This window comes from Cyprinus carpio, unplaced genomic scaffold (assembly GCF_018340385.1).
Source record: "Cyprinus carpio isolate SPL01 unplaced genomic scaffold, ASM1834038v1 S000006747, whole genome shotgun sequence".
In the NCBI taxonomy this organism is placed as follows: domain Eukaryota; kingdom Metazoa; phylum Chordata; class Actinopteri; order Cypriniformes; family Cyprinidae; genus Cyprinus; species Cyprinus carpio.
Window position 1 is genome coordinate 446,265 of NW_024879346.1, and position 6,000 is coordinate 452,264.

Here is a 6,000-nt window from a genome sequence, read left to right on the forward strand (position 1 = left end):
ACACACTGAGGTGCTTTGTTACAGCACTATCCCCTCCACAGGCACTTCCTGTTCATTTGTCTGCATGAGCATTTCAGTTTAATCTGAGTTTGTGTGTGTTTACTGTGGGTTTTGCAGCCCTGGAGACTTGCTGATGGGGCAAAAATGTAAAGCATGCCACTCACCGTCAGCAGAAAGCAAACTTACACCGTAACCACATACTCATGTATTTTTAACTGTCAAAACAGAGCCACACTTTCATTGTCTCACACAATCAATAAACAAAATAAAAAATAAAGGGAAAAGAAAAGGAAATTGATTCTTGTATTGCATTTTGTGATGTGGGTATATAATTCCACTGCTATGCACCTGTAATTTTGGGAATGGCATTTTTCATACTCTTATTATTCTTCCAAAGTACCGACACAATATGGAGAAAAAGGAGCGTTCCCTTTTTTGTGTGCATCTATTATTTTATTAAAAAAATTCAATTCATACATATGAGTCTTGTTGGTGAGCATGGTTTATGATTATAAATTAACTTACAATTGTAACTTTTTAAATTAATTTAAAAAGACTTGACAAGAATCTCTTGAGTAGTTTGGCAAAATTATTATTTCTTAGAGATTTAGAGATTAGAGAACTGTTTCACTGTTAATATTTGAAAAACGTTTGTCCACCAAATCAAAGTCATGTGGTGTAACCAACAATGTTATGTGGTCCAATAAACAACAAAACAATGATACCCTAGACAGGACTCTTACAGACCCTCATTATTGTTTGTCAAGGTCAATAAGCCTCTAAAAACATCAGATAATTTGGCCTTTTTATAACATGACTAGGTTAGTTTAGATTATAAATTGTCATGTGGTACAAACCCCAAAATTGTATTCAAAATATACTTAAAAAATATGATTTTGAAAAGGATTTAGATGTATACTCTTGCATGTATTAAAGGTGTAAGAGCTTGATGTATTAAATTCAAACATTCCTTCAAAATGGTATAAAAGTTAACATGAAATCAACACTTTCTGGTCGTCGCACACACCAGGGAACCAGCACATCGTTAAAAAATTAACGTAGGACCTATAAGCCTCGCCAAAATGGCAATGAAAAACATAATTGGTTGCAGATACCACTTGGTATGATATTTTGTTCCTAATGCAATGACATTCATAGATTTTTAAGTGTAGCTTAAGTGTCCTAATACTTTTTTGGAGATGTCAGAAATCACTGTTTCATGTAATAACCTCTTAATCGGGGCTCTTCATTGTTCCTGCACAGGGTGGCTGTGATATGGCAGCCTTTTAAAATCTAAGTGGTTTGTAAAAAAAAAATGGGCATTAAACAATAATGCAAGTACAAACGACATGCTCATCTTACACTGCATTTCTAATTAACTCAGCCAGGCAGAGGCCAACACATTTCTACAGATGCTGTGGAGTGTGTCAATGACTGAATTCAATCAATGGCACTAGAAGCGAATCTTAATGATCGCATGAGCTGGTAACATCAGCTCAGTGTGAGGCTGTCATCTTCATAACTCATCTAATTTGATCAAGCTGCATGTTCGCTTCATCCCACTCCACATTATCATATTTCTGCAGTGTTGGAGTCAGGTTTTAACATGTTACCCCCACCCTTATCTCACCCAAATCCTCCTTGACACGCTACACAAATGATCCTGAGCTGTAACTGAATGGGAGGTTTTTTTCTTTATGCACAGACTAAATGGATTGTTGATCAGGAATGTGTTCATGAGCTTGTTTGTGTTTGCTGTTGAAATTGAAGCATCGAGACGATGTGGGTCTGTGGATCTTGTCCAAATAGTCTGTTCCAAGATTTGGCTCTCAGTGTAATTTGAAGAGGTCAGAATGGGAAGGAGTGCAGCCATTAGAAAATAAATCTCAATAGTAACAGGCTTATCATCAGCAGGAGAGAAAAATGTGTCCAATTTTGCCTCACCATCATTGATTAAGATGGTATCAAGTGTGTTACACAGCACATAAATCATTGCCTGATGAGTTATTATTCATTTTGGTTAAGAAATTGCCAATTAGAAGATGCCTCTTAAGTGAACAACTGAATCAAACTATATAGTTCCTATGTCAAAAGCACAATTCTAGTAGTGTAGAAGTCATGTGGCTTGTTGAGGAGAGTGGCTTGTTTTCCTAATTATCAAACCCACGATTTTCTCCTGGCCGATCATAAAACTTGCAAAATAAATAAATAAATAAATAACCTTAGTAAAGGTATATATACAGTTCTCTTGCACAGTCAAGCACCACTCACATTTTCTTCAAAAATTGTACAAATATAATTGTATGAATCTAAATCGAAAATCAAAAATGTACTTTTACTTTGTTGCTGTACTAAAGTACATTTTTCAAGTATCTGTCATTTATTTTGGGAAACTTTTACTTCAGAACATTCCAAAGTATGATATTGTACTTTTACTTGACTACATTTCATAAAAACATATAATTTCTTGTTATTTCAAACTGCAGAAATCGACAACACCGCTCTGGGATGTGATGTAGAATTCACAAACGAGCTGATTACATTCGTTGAACTTGTTCGCAAATCTGGAACCAATTCAAATTCACAAATCAAATGCTACACAAGCAAATTGGACTCATCCAGTTTGTGAACTAAATCAGCTGAAAAAGTGTTTGAAATGTTGTATGAAATGCTTGAACGCATGTCACCACATGTACATATAGGCTACTTTAGGTAAAAACGACAAATAACGCAAAATAATGACAATGTCAACGCGCATTTTGTTTTTCCTCCATACTTGCACATTTGAATTATCAGTAGCTTAAACTGATATATTAGTATTGTTTTTGATACTGTATGATTTGGTGATAAAATTCTTGCTTTATTTGCAGATCAATACATATTCATACACTAATCTTCTTATATTAATCTACTTATGCTCAGAACCTGATTTGTGTACTTTGTCCACCACTGGTTATAATTAATTGCGATATAACTAAAGTTGTGTTAAATGAATGTATCAACAGGTCAAGGTTTTGAAAATGTGTGTAATGGCCATTTTTTACACACCACCAGTATACATGTTTTTCTTTTTTGGGAAAGGAAAAACTCCTTTAATTAACCAGTGCACCTGATTAATGTGGCTTTCCAATGGAGTGAACTTTTGTTCTTGTTTTCAGCCGTGTTATCGCACGACTCCACCAGCCCTCCATCAATCTTTCATTTCTCAGGACAGTGCAGCAGCAACACAATCTTTAGACAGATTTGCTGTGAAAAAACAAGATAAGCCTTCAAAGAGAAGAAGGCAGAACTTCCTGCACCTGAACTTAAACAAAAAGGCACAACGGACAGAGAAATGCCGATAAAGCAAAGTTTGTTTCATGAGATTTTTGGGTCCCATTAGCCAGACTGTGTAAAACAGACTGCTGTTTCTAAGATAAGAGCCTCAGCGCTTCAAAACAACATACCCGCGGTCAAACCACAGGAGCATGATGTGTCACCACACACACACACACACACACACACACACACACACACACACACACACACACAAGCGCTGCGTAAATGAAGGAAGTGGGTCCCTGCGCATTAGGCAGTGAATGTTACTGTCTTAAAGAATGGGGTCTAGGGAAGGTCCCGAGCAGCTGCCTAAATGATACGTGAGGTCGATCAACTGAGATTTGTTCTGTTTTTTGTGGCGATGCTTTAATTAGCATGCTGACAGTGTGCTGTAGGGGGATTCAGTCCTGCAATGGACTGAGCTATCAATTCCCTTAAAAACAGGTGATTGTGTGATCATGATACAGTAGGTGATCTTTCTTTGGGATGTGCTTCATTTCTCTAATCTGATCTCTCCCCATTCCAATGAATTCACAAATTAAAATGCAACCAAAAACCATTCAGCATTCATCATCAGCCGACACGATACCACCCCCCCACCCCCCCCCCGATATACCCCCCCAAAATAAAAATAACCCCCCCCCCCGACCTTATACTTTTGAACCCATTACACATAAACACAGACAACTGAGCATCTGGTGAGAGAGAAAGAGAGTCAGAGAGAGAACGAGTGAAACAGCAGGTGAAAATGAGGGTTGCAGAAGTGGCGCTCTCAGAAACAGCTCTCTCACCAGAGAGATTCACACAATCTGCCAGAGAGAGAAAAGACACACTGAAGAAGTGGAGATATAAGAAGAGGGTGTGTGAGTGGTGAGATTCGCACAATCTTGGGTAAAAACACTCTCTCATAGACCAAAACCCCATTTCTGCAGCGCTACCACAACCACAACTGTGGGACGAGAGAGGAAAATGAATGGCCTCCCAAAATAGGAACAAAACAAAAACAACTTAAAGAGACAGTTCACCCACAATGTACATTCAGTCATCGTTTACTCGCCCTCATGTTGTTCCAAACCTGTATGACTGTGTCTTCCTGTTTACAATGACTTTCTTTTGGATGTGAACTGAAGCCTTGAAGCTTCAAAACTGACATAAAAGTGTCATACAAGAGTTGTTTATGACATATGCCGAGTCTGCTGAAGTCATATGACAGCTTTGTTTGAGGAACACGCCAAAAGTCATTATTTACCGATCATTTTCCTCCACCTACAATTTGTTTAGCATCTTAAAATTTAATTTGTGAACTGTGTTAGTCTAATTTATGATTGAATCATACACTCAGATCGGTTTTGTGAACCGGATCAAACTGAAAAGAAAAGAACTCGAAAGAACAAGTTTTTAACATTTTAAGCTTAATATTAAGAAATGTGCATTATGCACACGTAGTACTCCAAATAAAGTTGAATTATAATTTTTATACTAGTAAGTCTGGAGTGATATGTCAGTAAATATGTTAAGCGATTTGAACCATACTTAGTATGAAATAAATGAATGTTAAATATATGATTTTTTTTTTTTTTTTTTACTAGGGACCGTCTATTAAATATTGACTTGAAATATTTATACTGGTTATCAACTGGCATGTCTTTTCTGATGGGGTCACAGACAGAAGTGAAAATTCAACGTTAAATGCAAATAACCATATAATTGTGCATAGTTTGTGTAGAAAAATAAACAGACTTATCAACTTTTAAGAGGGAGGAGAAAGCGCTACCCAATTTTTTTTTTTACTATTGACGTAAAGGCTCTATGGTGTTTCAGTACAAATTCATCTGTAACTTTGCAGAAGCCATCCAATTCAATAGGTGCCAATACGAACTAGATATACGACAATATGCCCACTAACAAAACCAAACAAGGTATAGAAAAGCATTTTGACACAGTGAATATTAAGTTTTGGGTTAAAATGCTGGGTCACAACTTGATGTCCAATGCAAAGTCCTGAAGCAAAGCCAGTTGAGAACCACCAGAGAAACACTGTGGTCCAATGCAATACAGAAAAGTACAGAAGAATAGATGGATAAAGAACAGTGTCTCACCAGTCCGGAGGCAAAAAACACAGCGAGCAGAGCCAGGCATGCTCCCATGACGATGAGCAACAGGAACACGATGAGTGGATGCTGCAGGCTCATACGGTAGTAGGACTCGTACACCCAGTCTGGAGACTTCAGCCCCCCAGGCGACACCACCATGTCCTCCGGACCTTCCAGCAGGTACGCCGTTTGTTGGAACATGGGGTCCGGCTGGACCCCGGAGCCTTCGTCTTCGTCCTCTTCCTCCTGCTGCTGCCGTTCAGGCTCGTCCTCCTCCGTGAGAGTGCTCAGCTGCAGCGGGTGGGACAGACGTGTCCCGCGCCAGGGCAGGAGAGAGAGAGCGCTGCCGCACGCAGCATTCTCCAGCCAACATGATGAACTGAGCAGCAGAGAGCGACTGAGACACGCACGAGAGAGCGTGTGAGAGGAGGAGAGAGAGAGAGAGAAAAGAGAGAGAGAGAGAACACGGGTGCCGGTCTGACAGCAAGGCAGAGAGCAAGCTCTTAGTAGTGACTTTGTAGAGTCTGTGTCGGAGAGAGGAAGAGAAAGTCTTCAAAAGAATGTAAAAGAAAGGAGGAGAGAGGAAAGG

At 38.9% G+C, this 6,000-nt stretch overlaps 1 pseudogene; it reads right to left on the reverse strand.

Moving 5' to 3' along the window:
* Positions 1–5,744, reverse strand: part of LOC109066542 — a 60,921-nt pseudogene extending 55,177 nt beyond the window's left edge.
* Between the last annotated feature and the right edge of the window lie 256 nt (positions 5,745–6,000).